Source organism: Planococcus citri, chromosome 5 (assembly GCF_950023065.1).
Source record: "Planococcus citri chromosome 5, ihPlaCitr1.1, whole genome shotgun sequence".
NCBI classification, from domain to species: Eukaryota; Metazoa; Arthropoda; class Insecta; order Hemiptera; family Pseudococcidae; genus Planococcus; species Planococcus citri.
Genome location: NC_088681.1, coordinates 10060454 through 10086028, shown reverse-complemented (window position 1 = coordinate 10086028; position 25575 = coordinate 10060454). Strand labels below are relative to the sequence as shown.

At 35.9% G+C, this 25575-nt stretch overlaps 1 protein-coding gene across 1 annotated transcript in view; it reads left to right on the top strand.

Moving 5' to 3' along the window:
- The window catches only part of hwt (heavyweight), a 350931-nt gene that overhangs the window by 179754 nt on the left and 145602 nt on the right, over positions 1 to 25575 (top strand). The gene's annotated exons all lie outside the window — the stretch shown is intronic.

The window sequence follows — 25575 nt, the reverse complement described above, 5'->3', positions numbered from 1 at the left end:
CGGATGAATTTTGCCACCGACGGGCGCATTGGGTTGAAAATCAAACTTATATGGTCAATTGAATGAGCGTCGAAATGCGAACGTTGCGAGTGTCTTTAGAGATTTTATTGCGTATCTCTGAGGAATAACAGAACTCGTTCAGAAGGGTTTAGTCGTATTTTCAGAAGTGAAGTGTTAATTGGAGACCGGCTAAAGAGATGCTATTATTTGCGATTTTCTATTCGAATCAGTTTTCGTAGAAGTAGATGGTGAAGTTGACTGACGAACGTTGTGTTTGGGAATTACGAGCTCGAGATTGCGGCGAATGAAGTTGAATTTTATTGATTAGTGTCGTTTGCATTGTGGTGGGTTGTTTTGTGTCGCATAGGTGAAATTGAAAATGCTATATTCGAGAGTGATTTCGGGCAGAATACTTGGGGAAAAATCGAGAATTGGCAGAGGAAATTTGATTATTTCGTATACAAATTTGTGAAAGGATCTCAAAAAGACCTCATTAGACTAGATTCTAACCCTCAAAAAAATTATTCTGTGGGTCAAGTCGGGGAAATGAATAATGTTTTTCGCGAAAAATATGCTCATGAACGAGCTCTTGATGAAAATGCAATTTATATCTACGAATCGATTCGTTCGTGAATGATTCAATAAGAAAAATCCAAGTTGTTCGCGAATAAATCATTCAATTTGTTTGTGAACTATTCACTAAAAATTAACCAAATGAATCGATTCGTTCGCGAACGAGTCACTTATACGGATCAATTCGTTCACCGAATGATCAACTAAAAATTATTCAATTCGTTCGCGAATGATTTACTAAAAATTTAATGAATGAATTTATTCGTTCACGAACGAGTCACTTGAACGATTCAATTCGTTCGCGAATGATTCATCAAGAATAAATTATTCAATTCGTTCATGAATGATTTATCAGAAATTGATGAAATGAATTGATGCGTTCGCGAACGAGTCACTTGATCATTCGCGAATGATTCACCATGAATGAATTATTCAATTCTTTCGTGAACGATTCACTGAAAATTGAGTAAGTATTCGTTCGTGAACGAGTCACTAATACGATTTAGTCCGTTCGCGAACGAGTCACTTACACGATTCGATTCGTTCGCGAATGATTCACTAAGAAAATTTCAAGTTGTTCGCGAATAAATTATTCAATTCGTTCGTGAACGATTCACCGAAAATCAATCAAGTGAATCGATTCGTTCACGAACGAGTTACTTATACGAATCAATTCGTTCAGCGAATGATGAACTAAAATTATTTATTGAATATTAATTCGTTCGTGAACGATTTACTAAAAATTCAATTAATGAATTGATTCGTTCGCGAGCGAGTCACTTGAACGATTCAATTCGTTTGCGAATGATTCATCTAGAATGATTTATTCAATTCTTTTGTGAAAGATTCAACAAAAATTGTATAAATAAATCGATTCGTTCGCGAACGAGTAACTTATACGATTCAATTCGTTCGCGAATGATTCATCTAGAATGATTTATTTTATTCTTTTGTGAAAAATCCGCCAAAAATTGTATAAATGAATCGATTAGTTCGCGAACGAGTCACTTATACGATTCAATTCGTTCCCGAATGATTCATCTAGAATGATTTATTTAGTTCTTTCGTGAAAGATTCACCAAAAATTGTAAATTGTATACATTAATCGATTCGTTCGCGAACGAGTCACCTGTACGAATCAATCCGTTCAGCGAATGATTTATTAATAATTATTTGATTCGTTCGTGAACGATTCACTGACAATTGAGTAAATATTCGTTCGTGAACGAGTCACTTATACAGTAAGTTCGTTCGTGAACGAATCACTTATACGATTCAGTTTGTTCACGAACGAGTTACTTATGCGAATCAATTCGTTCAGCGAATGATTAACTAAAATTATTGAATTTTAATTCGTTTGTGAACGATTTACTAAAAATTCAATTAATGAATTGATTCGTTCGCGAGCGAGTCACTTATACGATTCAATTCGTTCGCGAATGATTCATCTAGAATGATTTATTTTATTCTTTCGTGAAAAATTCACCAAAAATTGTATAAATGAATCGATTCGTTCGCGAACGAGTCACTTATACGATTCAATTCGTTCGCGAATGATTCATCAAGAATAAATTATTTAATTCGTTCGTGAACGATTCACCAAAAATCAATCAAATGAATCGATTCGTTCGCGAACGAGTCACCCGTTCGAATCAATCCGTTCAGCGAATGATTTATTAATAATTATTTGATTCGTTCGTGAACGATTCACTGACAATTGAGTAAATATTCGTTCGTGAACGAGTCACTTATACGATTCAGTTCGTTTGCGAAAGAGTCTCTTATACGAATCAATTCGTTCGTGAATGATTCACTGGAAATTAATTTTGTTCAATCACCACTCGTTCATGAATGATTCGATTCGATTGTTAACAGGCCAACTTCTTTACAAATATTTCACAAGATGTCAATCAATTCGTTCACAGGAGATTTTAATTTGACGAAAAGTCAGTCTTCTCACAAATGATCCGCGGTCAGTTTTTTTTTTAAAAAAAAAACAACTTTCTTTTTCAATTTAGAAAAAATTTAGAATTTTTGAAAAAAGTACCTATGCATCATAGTTGGGAACGATTTGAATCGAAAATATTGACTCGTGTTTCCGAATGATTTTTTCACTGTGATCTGGATTGGAGTTCGATTTATGGTACTAGAACTGGCCTATTAAGAACAAAATTCAACTTGGTAGCAGAGCACGTGGGTGGTTCTTTTCGAAAGTAGTGTTGCAATACAAGCAAGCAAAAGAATACGAAACTTCTATTCTTTTTATTTCGTTTCGAAATCAATTTTCTCGGTTACACGTACTACCTAATCGCTCATCGGTAATATTTCAAGCATTCGAGAAACATTGGTTGGTACATAAATCGCCTTACGAGAGAAATGACCACCTCGTTTACGCTCTCGATCCAGCCATCATCATTTCTTGGTAATCTGCAACGCGACCGACGACGTTAAGCTTGCAATATTTATCGATATCGTCACGTATAATAAATGAATTATTACGACAATAATACGACGAGTTTTCTCGTCGTCTCTCTCGTAATTCTTCTTCTCGGTGAAGATATAGCCCGTTGGAAAAGCTCATTTAGTTCGGCCATTTATCGTCTCTACTGCTTTACTGGTATAAGAAAGTGCAAAAGAAAGAATGAAAAAAATAACGAGGAAAAGAACTATAGGTACCTTTGTTGATAAGACACTCTCGCAGCATCAACGAGGAATAATCACATCTGTACAGTCTGCGCGGCGAATCAAGTTTTCTCAACTTATTCGGCTTATTTGTCGGAGGAATGCGAGGAATTTCGCTTAAAACTTCAATTCAAATCGTTATCGTGCGTCATTATGTTTATGGGCATTTTTATTGTAGACGATAAAACACCCCTGACACTTTTATATCAGTTTCAGCCTGAAAGATTGTCTCCCGCTAGCTCATCGTCGTGGCGCAGTTACGCATCTACATCCCTATAACCAGAACCACCCTGCAGACTACGATCCGTACAAAGGCCGGATATTTCCACGTTTCTAATAACCTTAGCAAAAAGTCTGGACGGGAATGTAATTAAATAATTTGTATTCGTATTCGGCCTCCGAGCTTCACATTAAAATTGCTGTACTGTAGTTACAGTTCTTCGTCGTGTATTGCTGCTGCATGATGATGATGATGATGGTGGTGGTGTTTTGTGCAGCGTGCAATGTGCATTCGCAAATAAAGTTGTATTCTATCGTTTTTTTTAGCCGCCGAGTGCAAAATACGTAATAAAAGGATGGAAAAAAACAGCTAATGGCTTTTTATTATTTGAAATTACTCTACAGAATTAATCAGCTTAAATTGCATCCGAAGTAGTCGTCGTCGTTGCGCGGATAAGAAACAATACAGATGTCGGCCTTCGTTTTCCTGCTCTTTTCAAATGTCAGAAAACTTGGCTGGTAGTCGTGTTACCTACTCGGTTCTTCGCTGCTTTTTTGTTTTCAACGAGGGATGAGACGCTGTCTCTTTCTATCCGTATACCTCGCGTAATGCTTTTTTTCTTCCTAGTCTCTCGCCCTTCGGTATCTGTTTTCCACCCTTGGCAGTCAAGGAAGCAAAGGTACGTAGCAGAAACGCTTGACTTGGGCACTGGAACGTGACATCTGTTTGATGAGTGGAAATTTCACATGACAGCAGTCGAACTATACCGTTTCACAAAGTGATACGTCCCATCCATCCCCGCGATCTGGATGGTTATGATATAAAATAATGGCCTGTGGTTCTTCTTCTTTCGTTTTTCATATTTCACCGGTGGTAGCTGATGTGATGTGTGCTCTCTTGCCCGTGCCCGTAAACGTGTGTAGTTAACTGGCTGTAAACTGTAAACGATATGGTGGGACGTCGTGTCTAATAAATGAGCGTGCTGTTTCTTCCAATATGTCATGGAGGGTTTGATGATGTCAAATTTAACTACCTAATTTCGTCTTATATGTCGCGGAATGGAAATGGGAGGCAGGTAACGAGCCCAAATTGTAGGTACATGGCGTATTTTGTGATGAGAAAGTTTTCTCGAGAGTTTGGTCAGCAACAATATCCAAATAATTGATTTATTTTCTTTAAAAACTTGGAGAAGTCAAATTTTTAGTGATTCTCATTTCTCAGTCGTTTTCAAATGAGAATTTATCGATTCTAAGTGAATCGTTCGCGAACGAATTGAGTTCAGTTTTTGAAAATCAGATTAATTAAACTGTGAAAAATTCTTCATTATTCGTTTTATTATCTATTCAAGTTTTCACTAATTCATTGGTTCACGAACGATTTCAATATTTTGAGCAAATCGTTCGCGAACGAATCATTCACAATTTTTATCGGTCGTTTGGAAATATTTCACCTTTTCTCATAGTGTCTGATTTGAATTACATTGCATGAATAATTCGGTCGTTCTCGAATGATTCATTGTTTCTGAACGAATCATGTTCAGCTCTTATTGATGAATTTGAAAAGTTTAATTTTCGCTGGATTCTCTTTGACTGCATTTTTTTGGAGAGTGATTCGACGATTCTGGGATGGTTTGTCAGTTCTTCTGAGCAAATCGTTCGCAAACGAATCAGCGATTCCAGTCATTGATGATGATACGGAATTTATCAAAGTTTCGTATTTTCATTTTGCAAATTGTGTAAAACAGTACAATTCGAATAGTCAGTGATGCGTTCGTTCGCGAACGATTTTGCTCCTCTGAACAAATTGTTCGCGAACGAATCATTCACAATTTTCAGTGATGGATTGAAAAATGCTTCGCTTTTTCGGCTCGAGTCTGATTTGATTTCCAAATGATTCAGCATTTCCGGAATGACTCGTGAGTCATAGTTTCTAAATGAATCATTCGCGAACGAATCATGTTCAGTTTTTATTTATGAATTTAAAAAGTGGGCTTTTGTCAGGTTCTCTTGATTCGCTGGATTTCGGTTGATTGTGATTCGGCGTTTCTGGAATTATTTGTCGGTTCTTCTGAGCAAATCGTTCACGAACGAATCAACTCCGGTTATCGTCTTCTCGATGATGACAATATAACTGTTGAAGTTTTGTCATGTCATTTATGAAATTTTTTATAAGCTTATGTCGAATTCGGCTGTCAAGTTTTCAAATTGATTCATTCGTTCGCGAACGATTTTTCTCCTCTGAGCAAATCGTTCGTGAATGAATCGTTCAGAATTTGTTTTATTGATCGAATCGATTGAAAAATGTTTCGCTGTTTCTTGTCGTATCTGATTCGATCAAATGATTATGAGCGAATCGTTCGCGAACGAGTAGAATCATCTTCAGGTCGTATTGATGTTGAGTATAATTTTGACACGTATTTTCGAATGATAAATCGTTCGCGAATGAATTGAATCCTACTTTTGATGGTAGGGTTAAAACTTGAAAATGTGAAAGTTTTGTCAGGTCGTTTATACCCAAATTGAGTTGTCAGTGATTCACTCGTTCGCGAACGATTTCTCTTCTCTTTGGAAATTATTTGCAAACGAATCATTCACAATTCACAATTTCAATTGGTAGATTAAAGAATGTGTTGCTTGTCGTGTCTGATTTGATTTCTGAGTAATTCAGTCGTTCTCAATGATTCATTGTTTGTGAGCAAATCGTTCGCGAACGAATCATCTTCAATTCTTATTGGTGGATTTGAAAAATCAAATGTTGGCATTTTCTCTTTCATTGTAGGCAATTTGATTCATTTGTGATTCAGTCGTTCTTGAATGATTCGATTCCGAGCAAATCGTTCGCGAACGAATCATCTTCAATTCTTATTGATGGATTTAAAAAGTCAAATTTTGCCACTTTCTCTTTCATAGTAGGCAATTTGATTCATTTGTGATTCAGTCGTTCTTGAATGATTCGATTCTGAGCAATTTGTTCGCGAACGAATCATTTTCAATTCTTATTGATGGATTTAAAAAGTCAAATTTTGGCATTTTCTCTTTCATTGTAGGCAATTTGATTCATTTGTGATTCAGTCGTTCTTGCATGATTCGATTCCGAGCAAATCGTTCGCGAACGAATCATCTTCAATTCGTATTGATGGATTTGAAAAGTCAAATTTTGCCACTTTCTCTTTCATAGTAGGCAATTTGATTCAATTGTGATTCAGTCGTTCTTGAATGATTCGGTTGTGAGCAAATCGTTCGCGAACGAATCACCTTCAATTCTTATTGATGGATTTCAAAAGTCAAATTTTGGCATTTTCTCTTTCATTGTAGGCATTTTGATTCATTTGTGATTCAGTCGTTCTTGAATGATTCGATTCTGAGCGAATCGTTTGCGAACGAATCATCTTTAATTCTTATTGATGGATGGATTTGAAAAGTCAGATAAATGTTGTCGCTTTCTCTTTCATTTTAGGTAGTTTGATTCATTTGTGATCCAGTCGTTCTTGAATGATTCGATTTCGAGCGAATCGTTCGCGAACGAATTGAATCCGTGAATCCGATTTTTGGTTATTGGATGAGAATTGTTGATTTAGTCATGTTATCTATCCTCTATTCGATTTTTCAGTGATTCATTCGTTCGCGAACGATTTGCTCAAAAGAAAAAAAATCGTTCGCGAACGAATCATTGAAGATTTTTTTTTGATAGAATAAATAATGCTTCGTTTTCTCTTGTCATGTATTATCTGATTTAAATTCGAAGTGATTTTGTCGTTCTCGAATGATTCGTTGTTTTTGAGTGAATCGTTTGAAAACGAGCCAAGTCAAAATGTCGTTGATGGATTTGTAATGTCTATTTTTAGAGTAGGAATCGTTCATTTGGTTTCATTTTACACTTCAGTATGCTTGTGAACGAGACCTGAGATCAATGAGGCCTGAAAAAGAAGACCGGAAGCTTCAATTTCCCAAACATTTTATATTTCAAGAAATTTTTCGAATATGGCCTTGATTTCAACACCATCATGAAGTGTAGCCCTTCTTTTATACGAATAGAATGAGCACGATATACATTCTCACATCTCACTCTGTATTATGTAACTTCATCTTGTACTTACACGATGTTACGAATGTCTAATCTCAGCGATAATCTCCTCAAAAGTTCACTCGTGGTAATATTTGCTGTTGTTTCAGCGGTCTGATTTCATTGTCTGTTTCCAAAAGCATCGTTATAAGAGTCGTTGATTTATGTTTCCCTCTGCAAAGCTTCGTATAACAATGTCATTATCGATGATTAAAGAGCATTGTTGACCTTATCATTATATAAAGAGCAATTAACATTGTCTTATTTGTTTGAATAGGGGCGCTGACATTTATCTAAAATGATTATAGTCAGCGGTATCCTCGTCGCATTCGTCTGTTTATTTCATTTGTGAAATGAATTTTTCAACAGTTACGTTTCCCTTTTGGCGGAAAACAATTTTGATAGACGGATTAGTTGACAAATTGTAGAAGTTTTGGAACAAATAAATTGTTAGTCTTTGTATGGTCTTTGGATCGAGGTGTAAAACTAATCGTATTAGAGGTTGTCTGGATTGTTAATTATCTGTGTCAAAATTCCACTTTGAATTCTTTCAAGAGTGAAAAAACCCTGCCTTTTTGTCTCGTGTTGAAAATTCGATATCTATTCATAGCTGACACCAAGTGGAGCGGAATTTTCCTATATTTGATCAATATAGTGTTATTTTTGAAAATACGATGTAAAGAATTCATCGCATCGAACTACTGTATAAGGGAGAACCTGTTCTCTCTAGAGAACAGTGTCGAATGTGTTGAAAAAGACTAAATCAAATTACCTATACGTAACTCGGAGCAGGAGCAGGAGCAGGTCAACCCCTACATTTGTAGTACATTTTTGGGGTGTTCGTCAGTTTTGACAAAATATTTATATCTTTGCGTCAAACATGAACTTGGTGGTGGTCGCTTTGCCTTATAGTGTGATCCAATATCGTGAAATTTTGATTAATAAGTCGTCGATTTGAATTGCTGTTGGCATTAGCACCACTCTACGAGTACGATACTGGATGATGTTAACTTTAACGATGTCTTTTCACCAAACCAATCTTTTTTTCACTACGAGAAGGATAAATTGATTCGACGAAGGAGCGTGCGATATTCAATACCCATAGGAAAGATCACGTGTCTTGGCACACGAGGCATAGAAGAGGCGTAATAAAGATACAGAGAGAAAGCTCGCTGCGGAAAGCTACTTATGAAAAAAACATCTGTTATTGATGGATTATTTGTTTCGGTAGAGTGGACGTTCGATATTACGAATTTGCGTTTTATCGACATTTGTCGAAATATACAAACTATAATATTATGTAAATATAGGTAGATTGACGTGCGAGAGAAAACGATACAATAAAACATCTTTCCATGGTGCAGGAATTTTCTGTGTCCTCTTTTGTTGAAACTCGTCGACGTGCGAATTGATCTGCTTTTCTGCCAACGCTCGATATAATTTTGAGCGCCAGCTCAGCTCTCTGTGCAGGGAAGAAATACCATCAATGATTTATGAAAACGCGACGAAAATATTTCGTATTTTGCCGAGGCGGTTTTCGTTATTATTTTCCACAGAGCTGTATACGTAGACGTACTGTTACTCGTATTAATTTTTTATATTAGCAAATGAAACCTTGTGTCAGCGTCGTCGTTTATTATTTAGAGCAAACTCGCGAATATACGAATAAGAATGCGAATGCGAAGAATTTCAACGTTGAAATGAATTGTTCTGTTTGTTAGGTCGCGAATAGTGTTGAAATATAAAGTAGGATATCTTCTACGTGGGTAGGTATTAGGTAAACGAAAACGTAGCCTATTTTATGTAAGAGGAAACTCAACTCGAGATAGTTGAATTGTGTTAGAAGTGCGGGGTTTTCACTGCAGGATGTTGGTTTACTTATAGTTTACAGAGAAGAATACCTACCTTTAAAAAAAAGTATTATTTTTGTTTCGGATACGTACGTACGAGTTTGCGTTCGTTTTTGAAATGAATACAAGAGAGTTGGTGCTCGTTTGTGCGAGTATGTGAGTAATTAAAACGGAAATTTCGAGAAGAAAAGGTAGGAAGGATGATATGCTGATGTTAAATATGTATGAAGTGAGATAGGTACGAAGTTGTTGTAAAAATTGGTGGAATGAGACAGCGGTGTGAATTTTTAAAATTGTTACTTAAATGATTTATTCTGTGTTAACTTGAACCCAAATTGAGTTGAATTCGTCGGTGTTCTACTGGGTCCCTTAATTTTTTCAGAATTAGAAGCTTAGCTCAGAAAATTTCAAGTGATTAATCGCGAAAAATGAGTAGATATTTGAACTCGGCGACCTCGATTTTGTGAGGAGTGAGATGTCACGTTGAAACATTATTCTGTAGTGATATTTCCATCACCATAAGGTATGAAATGATTACTTTTTGCCATTTTGAATGCTTTTTTCTGGTATTTTGGGAACTCTGACAACTCTTTTGACTAAATCATGGAGAAGATTCAAGTCAGATGTTAGGACTCAGAGGTTCGTGATGCTGAATTTTTATCATCCTCAATTTTCGTCAATGAATGGAAAAAGTCAAACTTTGCCACATTCTCTTTCGTTGAATTTGATTTTGTAGTGAGTGATTCTGTCGTTCTCGAATGATTTGCAGATTCTGAGCAAACCATTCGCGAACGAGTTGAGTCCAGCTTCCGATGATACGATAAAAATTTTACAGTTTTGTTATGTAATGTCATTTATAATTCGAGATTTTAGTAACTAATTCGTTCGCGAACGATTATTCTCCTCCGAGCAAATCGTTCGCGAACGAATTAATTCGAATCGCGTTCAATTTTTATACGTGGATTTGAAAAAGTCAAATTTTGCCACGTTATCGTTCACTGGATAGTACTGATTCAGTCGTTCTTAATGATTCAGCATTTTTGAGTGAATCATTCGCGAACGAATTGAGATAATTTTCCGATATTATGATTAAAACCGTGAAAGTTTTGTTACATCGTGTATACCTGATTTGATTTCATGAAGATTCATTCGTTTGCGAACGATTTCTCTCCTCCGAGCAAATCGTTCGCGAACGAATTAATTCGAATCACCTTCAATTTTTATACGTGGATTTGAAAAAGTAAAATTTTGCCTCGTTATCGTTGTATCGTTCATTGGATAGTACTGATTCAGTCGTTCTTAATGATTCAGCATTTTTGAGAGAATCATTCGCGAACGAATTGAGATTATTTCCTGATATTAGCCATTAGGATTGAAACGGTAAAAGTTTTGTTACATCATGTATACCTAATTTGATTTCACAAAGATTCATTCGTTCGCGAACGATTTTTCTCCTCCGAGCAAATCGTTCATGAATGAATCATTCTCTATTTTTATTAGTGGACTTTGACAATTTGGCGTTCATCATTTTTATTTTTTATCTTGTTGTGTCTGATTTTATGATTTGATTTTCAAGTGATTCAGTCGTCCTCAAAAGATTCATCGTTTTTGAACGAATCGTTCACAAACGAATCAACTGGAATTTTCGCCGATACTAATAGATTTTTTGGTATGTCAGGTTTTAGGATAAAATCAGTTACCTAATTTAGGTTTATTAGTGATTCATTCATTCGCGATCAATTTTCTATCTTTTATCAAATCGTTCGCGAACGAATCATGTTCAATAAATCTTATTGATGAATCTGAAATGGTCAAATTTGAAATTTGGTCACGTTCTCTTTCGTTTTATTTGATTTAGGAGTGATTCAGTCGCTGTTGAATAATTCATTGATTCTGAGCAAATCGTTCGCGAACGAATTTATCAAATTTTTGCTGATATGACCAAAACTGTAGAAAATTTGTGGTGCAATCGATGTCTTGTGTTCAAGTTTTCAGTTATTCGTTCGTTCGTGAACGATTTTACTCTTCTGAGTAGTAAATCGTTCACGAACGAATCATTCGCAACTTTAATTGATAAATAATTAAAGAATTCTTTGTATATGTTTCATCGTGTCTGACTTGATTTGATTTCCAAGTGATTCTGTCGTTCTCGAATGATTCATCGTTTTTGAGCGAATCGTTCGCGAACGAATTGATCAAATTTTTGCTGATATGATCAGAACTGTAGAAATTTTTTTCGTGCGATCTAAGCCTAGTTCAAGTTTTTAGTTATTCGTTTGTTCGTTCGTTCGTGAACGATTTTTCTCCTCTGAGTAGTAAATTGTTCACGAACGAATCATTCGCAACTTTATTGATGTCTAAATTGGGGAATGCTTTGCATATGTTTCATCGTGTCTGACTTGATTTGATTTCCAAGTGATTCTGTCGTTCTCGAATGATTCATCGTTTTTGAGCGAATCGTTCGCGAACGAATTGATCAAATTTGTGCTGATATGATCGAAACTGTAGAATTTTTTTTCGTGTGCTCTAAGCCTAGTTCAAGTTTTTAGTTATTCGTTCGTTCGTTCGTTCGTGAACGATTTTTCTCCTCTGAGTTGTAAATCGTTCACGAACGAATCATTCGCAACTTTATTGATGTCTAAATTGGAGAATTCTTTGCATATGTTTCGTCGTGTCTGACTTGATTTGATTTCCAAGTGATTCTGTCGTTCTCGAATGATTCATCGTTTTTGAGCGAATCGTTCGCGAACGAATTGATCAAATTTTTGCTGATATGATCAAAACTGTAGAAATTTTTTTCGTGTGATCTAAGCCTAATTCAAGTTTTTAGTTATTCGTTCGTTCGTGAACGATTTTTCTCCTCTGGGTAGTAAATCGTTCACGAACGAATCATTCGCAACTTTATTGATGTCTAAATTGAAGAATGCTTTGCATATGTTTCATCGTGTCTGACTTGATTTGATTTCCAAGTGATTCTGTCGTTCTCGAATGATTCATCGTTCTTGAGTGAATCGTTCGCGAACGAATCAGCTCCAATTTTTGCTGACTGGCACAAATTAGGATTTGATTTAGTCCGGATTCAGAGTCGTTTTCGAATGATTTGTTGAATCTTAATTTTTGATGAATCGTTCGCGAACGAATCGATTCGTATAAGTGACTCGTTCATGAACAAATCGATTCATTTCCTCAATTTTCGATTAATCGTTCGCGAACGAATTGAATGCAGTTTTTGATGATGGGATTCGAATTGGCAGGTCCAGGTTTTTTCAATAATGATTCATTCATTCGCGAGTGAATCATTCCAAATTTTCATCGATAGATTGAACAATGTTTAGTTTTTTTTTGTCGTGTATTATGATTTGATTTCCTGGCGATTCAGTCGTTCTCGAATGATTTATTATTTCTGAATGAATCGTTTGCGAACGAATGAATTCAAATTTTTTTAATAGTTTTGTAAAGTCTAGTTCTACGGTATCTTTCATTTGATTTGATTTGTTTATTGATGGTTTATTCATTCACGATCAATTTTTTCGCCTCCGATTAGCTGCTTTGCGAAGGAATCCTCTCGAGTAATTATCGATAATGCATTTGCAAATGCCACGTGGTTTCGAAAGGTTTTCGAGCACTCTGATTCCGAATCTGATACTGTTTTCACACTAAAATGCAACTCATTTCGTCTTCCTAGAGGCAAATTCCGTGTTTAAAATCTCATCAAACTCGAAGAAAAACTTTTCAAAACCATCTTCGATAAATAATAAATGAAAATATTCCAAAACCGCACCCTTCTTCTTAACTGCGAGTCAATTTTCTAATAAGCTTTAAATCATTTACACGTTTTCAAAGTGTCATAAGCACATTTTGTTCATAAACCAAACACATGGGAAACAACAGAGATACTACGATAGACTGGCAAAAGTTTAATATCGAAGTTACGCCACAATACACCATCATCATTTTGCGGAAGGTCACAGGTGTCGTATCAGTATAATAAACATCAATGGCACCTTGAAAACAAGCCATTAATTATAACACATTTTTTTACATGCCTTTGACATGCATTTCGATGCTACGAGATCTACCATACCATACCCAATACAACTTCAACATACATAATGTAGGAAAAAAACTTTCACCAGGGTATGTTTATTTTACACCGAGTAAGTTTACGATTACAAAAATTGTATTTCGTTCACGTACATCTACATATAGTATATCGAATGCAAATACACGAAAATCCAAAAAACAAAAAAAAATCATACATTCGCGAATAAAGAGCTCGACATTATGCAAAAAAGGATGACACCGCAGCCGACATAGCATCTCGTGCTGGGTCGACTCGTGCAAACGAAAACATTCGCTTATTCGTTTATCGGATTACACCGAAAATATTCCATAACTTCATCTCGTCTTCCCAACCAAAATGTACATATACGTTTGTATTAGTATAATATATTACTCCAGAAAAATGCAAAAGAAAGAAAAAAAAGGCGAGCAAACACCGAAGCAAAACGAAAAACCACATCGTGTCGAAGTCGAACTCGAAACCCCATGCAAAAATCATCTTATCACCCTTAATTTTATCTACGCGCAAAAAAAAAAGGCAAGCAGATATGCAACGGATGGAAAAAATTAGCGTCTAGAGGAGAAATTTTCGCCAACACGTATCATCTGCTCCGAATTGCTTTTTTTTACTCCTCTGCACGCTCTCTTCGTATTTTTTTTTTTTTTCAAAGGCTTTCGTTCGTCATCTCGTCGTATATCTTCAACGACTTACACGAAGGGAGAAGAGCAATCCGACGGTAATTCATCCGAGAACATTGTTCGATACGTGTCGAGGGCCAATTCTATTCCACACTCTATGGATTTATCGTGGCGTATTATGGGTTTTCAAAAATCGACAGGGGATCACAGGATGCTGCGCTGCGGGCAATAATATCTCCTTAGACAAACACAACCCCCTAATCTTATATCGAAGAAATTGAAAAATTCTCGCCAACTGGGCCTCCTCCTCCTCCTCCGCACACAACCTAGTCAATATCTAATCTTCATTACTCCGAAGAACTCGGTTACGTTTTTTTTTCTTTTCCTCAACAAAATTACCATCTAGAGAAAAAAAAATTCCTCGGTCTATAAAAATTCACGTCATTAAATCCTGCTCGGCGACTATCGAATTACACACTTTGGTAAATTCTATTTGCGAAAATTTCACCATAAGAAGATCCGACAGCTTGCTAGAAAGAAATACATAAAATCTTCCCGTTATCTTGCCCTCGCCGCATAACGAAAAATTCAATTTGGAGCTTATACGCTGAAAAGCAAATCGCTTTATCAACGGCTCGACGACTTAAGAGAAGGAAAAAAAAAAACAGGCATAAATTTTTCATCGCAAATATTTACATTTTTATTCGTAATAAATGATGGCAATTCGCCATAAATATTTTTCCACTGGAGAAACATCATCATCGGCAACTCGCGAAAAAGAAATAGTAATTTCTACCGCAGCTCGATGACTACGCTAAAATTTATCTTCGTAGTATAATCCTTCAGTCGATAAAAATTAATTACTCTACTTCAAAGCCGCATCCAGACTCATTTTGCCCTTCATCGTCGTGGGCGTACGGGGATGATTTTAATAAGGAAATTTCTGGCCTAAACGAGGACTAGAAAGGTTATTATTACGAACATCGTTCGTCGGTATTTGATTTCCCAGTAGGAAAGAAGCGCGAATGACTCATTGCCCGAGTGAAATGGAGAAATAAAAAGAAAACCCGTTCCGCCAGCTCTACACAGCGAGAGGGTCGTAAGTTATGGAATTTACAAGAAGCGAACCTCGTCCTCAACCCCACCGCAGATCTTGGTGCTATAAAACTTTTCTCAAGAAACACTGGTAAACTTATATAGTGTACGTAGTGGTACAATACACCAACATTCTGCCAGTAATGATATTCGCGTCGAGGGTAAAGTTACGTACTTCAACAGCAACAGCATAAAGCACGAAGGGAGGAAAACGCCTGGTTACATGTTCGGTCGTCTGCTAATATTCTATATCATCGTTTTGGCCTTGGAACAGATGCCGGCCGCAAAACTTAAACGTAAAAGCATTACGCTAAGTGTTACTCTAATGATCTTCCCGAGATGGAGGGTGGTGAATTTAAAAGTCTTTCATTTGCACACGTTCTTTATAATAATAATATAGCTTAGCAGACTCCCGCGCTTGCTCTTCCTTTGCAGTACGAGTATCTGTTTAACCACCAAAAACCATCACTGTTTGGTGTTGGTCTGCGCAGCTTTCGTGTATGCCAAATGCTCCTGATACCCTCTTTTCTCCGCCTCGTTATCTGTTTCTGTGATAATAATTATCGAATGAGCAACTGAATCTACTACACACAGGGATCTGACAGGTAGTGAAAGTAGTAAAAAAGTGGTGAATTCATTCAAAAATTTTGAAAACAATTGAAAAATACTGTATAATTATTATTAAGTATACTTTTCTTCCACTTTGAATTTTTTTGAAAATTTCCATGCGATAAATTTGATTTTGTTGCTTTTTGTTTGTGTGTGAGAGGGAGGGGGGGTCGAATGGAGAGCTTTCTGAAAATTTTGTTGAAAAAAGTGGTGATTTTTTTCTAAAAAAATTAATAACAAATTCATTTGTAGATACCAGAATCAACTTCTGGCAATTTTCAATTTTTTCTTGGGGGGGGGGGGAGGGTCAATTTGAGACACTTTCTCCAGTTTTAACAAATCATAAATTTTCGATTAGTTTTTAGGTAGTACGAGTACTTTTCAAATTGAACTTTATTGATTGATTGAAATAATCTGAGCAGTCTTTGCAAAATTTTACCCAAATGAGACCTTTTCTCAAATTTTGGTTGTTTTCTGATGGTCCATCAATTTTTGATATTTTTGAATGATTTTCACAATCTATTTCATAATTTTTATGATACTTTCTCGCTGTGAATATTCATTTCTGGCTCTTTATTAAACATGGAGATCATCAGAATATTTACTTCGGCCCTCCGCCATATCATTTCACGTGTATCATGTTGATTGATCAATAATTTTATAACTAACTAATCCACCTTAATTTTTCTTTGTTTCAGGTGAGTACAATAATTTCCTTCCAAAACTGATAGAATAATATCAACTCGCGTTTTACTAGAATAAGTAAGTAATTTTATAACCTTTTTTTCGAAAAGTTACGTATATCACTTCTACATCTGTGACCTTTTACTCGTATTTTTAATGGCAAATCAAAAAAAAAAAAAAAATTAAAATCACTAAATATGAAAATTAGCTGAAATAATTGTCCATCAGGCTTGAATCGAGATGATCTGATTTTTCGAATAAGAATTTGGAAACAGTAGATCAAATGTTTGAGTTCACAAAAGATTTTGATTTTTAATGAATTTTTAGAAAATCGAACCAGGATCAAAAATGGGGGGAAAAATCAAAATTTTTCAAAATAGGGCAAGAGAGTTTAAATGTGGCGTTTGTCCTGTTTTTGGCCCTTCAAGTCAATTGGAAATGGTTTCGAACCTTTTAGTACCCAATTTTTAATATGCTGAGTCGATTGGAGGTGGTTTTGAGCTTTTATATACAAATTTTCTTCTAATTTCAATTTTTTTGAAAATTTTCGTGTGAAAAATATGATTTTGTAAATTTGTTTGTACGTCAGAGGGGGAGAGGGAAGGTCGAGTGGAAAGCTGTCTAAAAATTTGATTGAAACAGGTACTGAAAAAGAGGTTATTTTTAAAAAAAAATCTGTTAGGTACCATACCTACCATATTAATAATTATAAAAATGATTCAAAACTAAGAAAAATTGATAAAATGCCCAAATTTATTCGAAAAATTGTTGAAAATATTGAATAAAATATTCAAGGAATTTTACTAGCTACAGTGAAAGTATGAAAAAAATGTTGGAAAAAGGCAAACTAGGTGATTATGTTCGCGAGTGATTGGTGTGACGTCAGGATTGATTTTCTGTAGATGAATTTTTGGAATCGTTCACAAATGACTCGAAATGAATTTATTCTTGAGAATTTTTTTCATGAATAATATCATAAAATGTTATAGCGAATGATTCACAAAAAATGATTCAATTCGTTCGTGAATGATTCACCAAAAAAATCAGTAAAATAATGGATTCGTTCGCGAACGAGTCGCTTATACGAATCAATTCGTTTGCGAATGAATCGTTAAGAATTTGGTAAATGAATCGATTTGTTCACGCACGAGTCACTTGTACAAATCAATTCGTTCGCGAATGATTCATCAAAAATCGAGTATATGAATCGATTCGTTCGCGAACGAGTCACTTATACGAATCAATTCGTTCGTGAATGATTCATAAAAAATTGGGTAGATTAATCGATTCGTTCGCGAACGAGTCACTAATACGAATCGATTCGTTCACGAACGAGTTCTTTATACGAATCAATTCGTTCGCGAATGATTCATCAAAAATTGGGTAAATGAATCGATTCGTTCGCGAACGAGTCACTTATACGAATCAATGATTCATCAAAAATTGGGTTAATGAATCGATTCGTTCGCGAACGAGTCACTAATACGAATCGATTCATTCACGAACGAGTTCTTTATACGAATCAATTCGTTCGCGAATGATTCATCAAGAGTTGAGTAAATGAATTGATTCGTTCACGAACGAGTCACTTGTACAAATCAATCGTTCGCGAACGAGTCACTTGTACAAATCAATTCGTTCGCGAATGATTCATCAAAAATCGAGTAAATGAATCGATTCGTTCGCGAACGAGTCACTTATACGAATTAATTCGTTCGTGAATGATTCATCAAAACTTGGGTAAATGAATCGATTCGTTCGCGAACGAGTCACTAATACGAATCGATTCGTTCGCGAACGAGTCCTTTATACGAATCAATTCGTTCGCGAATGATTCATCAAAAATTGAGTAAATGAATTGATTCGTTCGCGAATGAATCATCAAGAGTTGAGTAAATGAATCGGTTCGTTCACGAATGAGTCACTTGTACAAATCAATCGTTCGCGAATGATTCATCAAAAATTGAGTGGATTAATCGATTCGTTCGCGAACGAGTCACTTATACGAATCGATTCGTTCGCGAATGATTCATCAAGAATTGAGTGGATTAATCGATTCGTTCACTAACGAGTCACTCATACGAATCAATTCGTTCGCGAACGATTCATCAAAAATTGAGTAAATGAATCGATTCGTCCGCGAACGATTCATCAAAAATTTAGAAAATGAATCGAATCGTTCACGAACGAGTCCTTTATACGAATCAATTCGTTCGTGAATAATTCATCAAAAGTTGAGTAAATTATCCGATTCGTTCGCGAACGAGTCACTTATACGAATCGAATCGTTCGCGAATGATTCATCTAGAAATCAATCAGTTTTTTTAGTTGTGAATGATTCGATTCGATTCGATTTGATTCACTTCGCTTGAAAACAGATCAATTCCTATACAATAGTTTCACAAAAACCGAATTAATCGTATATTAATTGATCCGTTTGCGAATGATTCATTAAGAAATCAACAAATTTATTTAATTTTTGATTCGTTCGCCAACAACTGCAGAATTAACGATTTTTTGGAGTTTTCAAAATATTTGTTGATAAAATATGAATTATTTTCTCATGTTTTCTTTTTTTTCTAAAAAAAAATATATGGCGACTGGTTGTAATGTAAGACGTTCAAGAACGATTCTTTGTGGGTAATGTTTTCGAATCGTTCGCAAATGACTACGAATTCAACGAATTTAGCAGTTTTTTTCATAAATAAGGGGCTTACATATAGGGCAAAACGCGCATTTCAGGTTGCATACATGCGCCTAGTGAATGGTAGGCTAAACCTTACAAGTCTAGCTGTCAACAATGCTGTTCACTTCTAAATTCTCTACAATTTTGAGCCATAAAATAATGAGGTCCTCGAGATGGTTTAAAAGTTCTGCCGCCTCAAAGTTCAAAGTGGACAAAACAATATGTTAAATTGGCTACATTTTTTAACTCGTCAAGTCAATTTTCTCAAGGAAGACTTTCGCGGATTTCAAAAAATGTAGTACCGTTGGAAAGGGGATAAAATTCTCTACAATTTAAACCATAAAATAATGGGGTCCTCGAGATGGTTTAAAAGTTCTGCTACCTCAAAGTGCAAAGTTGACAGAACAATGAGTTGGATTTTTTCGCATTTTTCTGCGCCTTAAGTCAATTTCCTCAAGGAAGACCTTTGAGGATTTCAAAAAATTTATTACCGTTGGAAAGGGCACAAAATTCTCTACAATTTAGAGCCATAAAATAATGGGGTCCTCGAGATGGTTTAAAAGTTCTGTTGCCTCAAAGTGCAAAGTGAACAGAACAACATGTTGAATTGGCTACCTTTTTCAGCTCCTTAAGTGAATTTTCTCAAGGAAGACTTTTGCGGATTTCAAAAAATTTAATACCGTTGGAAAGGGGACAAAATTCTCTACAATTTAGAGCCATAAAATAATGGGATCCTCGAGATGGTTTGAAAGTTTTGGCATATCAAAATGCAAAGTGGACAGAACAATCACTAGCTTGAAGCCTACAGAATGTAAGGGGAATCCAGATCCGCAACCACTTATACGCTGTGTGATGTCAGAGCGTTTTGCCCTATAAATTATCCAAGTGATTCGGAAATAATTTCATGTGAGGATCATTTCGGTCGTTCGAGAACGACTTTAAAACTAATTGATCGTCTTCTTGTACTTACAGTAGCGTGCAAATTACTTGAAGGAGCAGAAAAATCGCGATGTTACACCGTTTTTAAAATGCTCGCTACAACGATACCGCTAACAATTTTGAAAAAACAAATACAGGGGGTGAAAGCCCTATCCTTCACAAACATTTTGATGTGTTTGAACCAAAAAAAAAAATTTTCCAAAAGCTCACAAAAGCTCTTTGAAGTAAACATGAGAGAATTTTTAGTGTTTTAGTTTTCCGCATATCCCGGACGGACCGTACGTCCTAGCAAATTCGGATGACTGTACGTAGAAAGAGAATTAAATTCTCTACAATTTGGTACATTAGAAATTTCCGTAGGACGCTCGGTTTCAAAAGTGTGAGCCTTTAAAGTTGGAGTAACGAGAATTTTATGAAAATTTACTGCAAACTTTTTTTACTCCAATTTTTAATTTTAACTTTTTTTACTCAAACTTCAAACGCTTGCTGCTGTGAAACCGAGCGTCCTACGGAAATTTCTAATATACCAAATTGTAGAGAATTTAATTCTCTTTCTACGTACAGTCATCCGAATTTGCTAGGACGTACGGTCCGTCCGGGATATGCGGAAAACTAAAACACTAAAAATTCTCTCATGTTTACTTCAAAGAGCTTTTGTGAGCTTTTGGAAAATTTTTTTTTTTGGTTCAAACACATCAAAATGTTCGTGAAGGATAGGGCTTTCACCCCCTGTATTTGTTTTTTCAAAATTGTTAGCGGTATCGTTGTAGCGAGCATTTTAAAAACGGTGTAACATCGCGATTTTTCTGCTCGTTCAAGTAATTTGCACGCTACTGTATTATAAAACGTGAATAATTATTGTACGACGTTCGAGAACCGAGAACGACTTCTTTAGAAAGATTTTGATTTTTTTCCTAAAAAGGAGTTTGGTCCTTTGTTGAATAATAGTTCTTGTAAAAATCACAAATGAAAGATATTTTTCGGCCCATTCGAGAAACAAATCATTCAGTCGGCTGAGCTCGAGCTACCCAACCTACGAACGTTCCTCTGCCAGTGAACAAAACGGTCGATTATTAAACGCTAAAATGTTTCGAATACACTGTATAGAAGAGAACGACTTAGTCGAGGAGCATCTACATATCACGGATTGAAAATTCGTCCGCGGTAAATACCCGCCATAATTCGGTATACAGCGGCTGGGGCTTTTTATAGTAATGCGGCGGGTGCTTTCTAATTAAACGATAAATTTTCCACCCTCTCGAGCTCGACTGTATGAAGTGAAGAGACCATCGAAAAGGGAATTCGTAGTACGCTATAAAACGATGTCCCTTTCTTAATATCACAGTATAATACTCCTACTCGACGTGTAGTGTACTGTAACTGCCAGCAATTCCACGTTATATCTTTTAGCTGATTTTTTTCTTCCACGTTCTCGCTCTTGGTGACTCGTGATTCGACTCGACGATAAATTGGTGCAAAATTTTAGGAGGAAGGAAGAATTTGATGAAGTAGATCAACGAACTCGCGTTAAAATTTTCTAGACGTTGCTTGGTGAGATGGAAGTTTTTAACTGTTTCATTAAAGATACATACGAGTACATATTCGTGCATCTGCATAGTATATGGTGTCAGTACTTGTAGAGCTTTTTGAAGAATATTCTCGTTGTCGTTATTCATTGTGTTTGGAAAGATTCATATAATAACCACTCGAAGTGATCTTATATATAAACGAAACGTTATTACTATACCTATGTACGTAATATATACTTACTCGGTGTTCTCGCGAATAAGTTCTAAGTGGCGATGCAGACGCAGCAGGCAAGTCAGGCGAAGTATCAGCAACGTCGTCGTCATCCTGGCCCTTATTCCAGCACACTTTAGGATGCTTTTCACCTCAGTTTTTGCTTTTCTTGCTTCTAAACGAGTAAAAATATAGAACCGAGTAGGTATACGAGTACGATGACCGTACAGCACGATACCATGCCATCATATAAAGCCAACCTAAACGAGCCCCGGTTACAAAGAAATATGTCTTTATTATATCGTAGAAAAAAATGGTCAATATTTACTCTATACTCGGTTCGGGGTTGGTTGTTGAAGGAGAGAAAAAAAAAAATCATGACCGAACGTCGTTTATAGTCTCGGATATTTCGCTTATTTTAATTAAAAAATACTTTTCAACGTATCGACGTTTTTCCACCACCAGCACCAGCAGCATCACGATGTGATGGGAAAATATGCCTACTATAAGTATACGAACCCGTATAGGTACCTATTTTTAGTCGCATAGTTTCCTTTCTGAGCCGACGATGGGATGAAAATAAATATTTTTTCGAACGATGTGGACAAAATTGCGCGGATTTTTGCAATCGTATGGTGGAGAATTTAGACGAGAATTGGACGATATTAATTTTTCAAAGTATCGCGTGTTTTATTCGCATTATTTTCTCGTTCCCTGTTTTTCAACGTTGTCGGTCGAAGTCGAAGAAATTCCCGAAAATGGAAATTCAACGCGTAGAATGGCTTCGTGGTGACTGGCGAGTCTATAAATTACCTAAATGCGAATTTTATTTATTAAATGGTTTGGCGAACCGAACGAGGTAAAACGAAGGTTTTTTTACTACGTCGCGTTGTTGCCATTTATACGATGGTAAAGGTGGGTGGTGTGTTGGTGTAATAAATGTGCGACGATATGATCGCGAATGTGAAGGAATAAAGAAAACGAATGGAATTGGTCTTAAAATTTTTTCCCCCGTTTTTTTAGTAGGTACTAATTAATTGGTGGTTTGAAAGCGAGTTCATTAGAGGGATTTTTTTCTTGCGAGAAAGAAGCTGGGCTGAAAGATGTGGTGGAGATTTTTCTATACATATTATTTTTTTGAGATGCTAAATTGATTGTCTAATTTATCGAAGGGGGTTTCGTTGCTTTCGACGACGACGTGGTTATAATTTTTTCACGAGGGTGGAGAAGTTGAGAATGATTCGTTTTGTATTCGTTTGTGTTTTTCATTTCAGTAGTATTCAGGGATTGTACTCGGTTAATTTTTAAGTAACCAAGTTACTAAAGTTACTGTAGGAACTCAAACACGCTCATATAACACATACGTTTATTCATGATTATATACAATGATAGAATAATATACTCGAGTATGAAATGGTAACTATGTTGCTACGTACGTAGATAACAATCGAATAGGTGGGGGTATTTACAGATACTACGGTCTCCCCTTGCGCAAAAATTTCAAAAATTGATAATTAAATGGAATAAATAGAATAGAAAGTAGAATAAACATAGGTAATAGAAAAAATTACATAGAAAAATAATCGAAAAAATGGTAGAAAATAAATAGAAAAATATTCGAAAAAAAGTATGTACAATTATTGAACATAATCGTCCAGATATCTTGGTCTCTTACATTCCCTTGAAGATAGTTGACACATGACTGGCGGATGTCTTGCCTGTTGACTTTGACTTGATCATTCTGGTACAGTATCTGCTGTTGTTGAAGTATTCGAAGATAAAATTCCTCGTAATGGAGTCAACGGCATTTTCCGCGTTCAATGAGGCTCAATTACTTCAGGTATTGTTTCATCCGCGAACACTACTTTCCGGGAACCTTGTCAAAGTTGGTTGATGTATTGCTTGATTTTATGACCACTATTGAACTCAACTAGATAATGAAGATTTCCCATTTTCTGCACAATCTCTCCTGGACGCCATTGAGGTTTATTATTCGAATAATATCGCCCTTGAACACGATCTCCGGGTTGAAAATGATGCATACCTTTAAAATTCGATTTGGTACTTGGTTCTGGTTTCACTGGAAAAATTGCGTCTAGTTGAATGCGTAATTTTTAATTCAGGTATAATTTGGCTGGTGATTTCCCATTTTTTAACGGTGTTGCTTGATAGCACATTAGAATTTGCTGTGATTTTTCATTCATAGGCTGCAAGTCGTCTGCTGAAGATAAACATTTCTTCAAAGTTTGAATGTTTCTCTCTGCTAGCCCATTGGTAGCAGGGTGACCTGGTGTGATGAATTTCTGGGAAATACTTCGATTTTTACAATAGTTCAAATAGATTTTGCTGGTGAAAATAATAGCGTTGTCTGAAACGATTATTTCAGGAAATCCCATTCGAGCAAAAATTGAATTCAGCATCTCGATAGTTGATTCGGAAGAGGGTGCATTTTTCTGGAAGCCAACCTCCATCCATTTTGATTTCGCATTGACAACGACTAGAAAATGATATCCTTGAAAGGGACCGGCATAATTGATATGAATGCGCTGCCAATTGCTGCTAGGCTCATCCCAAGGATGTAACAGATCTTTCGCAGGGCTTTTCGAGCTGCGGCACATTTTTCACAATCTCTCACCATACTCACGATATCTTTATCAATGTTTTTCCAGTATAGGTATTTTCGAGCCAGCTATTCCATTTTCGTTACTCCGATGTGTGTATGGTGGAGTTCGTCAAGAGCAATTCTTCAAAGGGATTCAGGAATAACAATTCGATGGCCTCTGTAAGCTACACTATCGTCAATCGTAAATAAGCTATCTGCATCGCTAGTTGATTGTAAATTTCGAATAATTTGCTGGATCTCGATATCACTGATGGATTTGCTTTTGATTCCATCATATGCAAAGGTATTGGAAGAGATTTGATGTATGGTGGTGAGAAGAATTTGATGGACTTCTTCTCTGATCAAATCAGGTACATAATTTGGAGCAATAGGAACCGGAGCGCGAGATAAACAATCAACGTGAACATTTTCATCTCCCTTCTTATGGATGATCTCGTAATCAAAGCTTGATAGGAATGCGGCGTACCTTTGTAATTGTGTTGACATCATTTCTGGTAGGGAAGCGTCTTGATGAAAAATATGAGTCAGCGGATGATTATCACTGAAGAGTTGAAATTTTCTGCCAAAGAGGTACTGGAAAAAGTGCTTTACCTCGAAGACAATAGCGAGTTTTTTGGCCACCTCGCCTCTTTTTACATTGAAAATTTTTTGGTCACTTTTTTGGATACTTTTTGGTTACTTTTTCCAGCTTTTTTGGTTACTCAAGTTACTTTTTTTGAGAAAAATTTGAGTACAATCCCTGTATTATTTTTTGAATTGATTTTGTTCCCCCCCTTAAGAATTAGGTGATTTGTGAAGTGTTTTTTGAATCTTAGAGGGGGGGGATTTTTTGACACACAGTTAGGTCTGATTTGAAGTTTTATGGTATTCAAAGTTGACTTATCGACAAATAAGTTGATAGCTTTGAATTTTAAATGGTGTTTTGTTTGAAATTGTATCCAATTTTTGTAAAATTGAATGAATTTATCAAAACCTACATGAGGTACTTCGTAGTATATACGTTTATTTTGGATTGTCCTTGAATTCATTCTATGAAATGTGTACAATGTTTGACCACAGCAGGTGGTCTGACAATGAGCCATGTTCACTTTAGAAGCGGTATGTGCGTAAA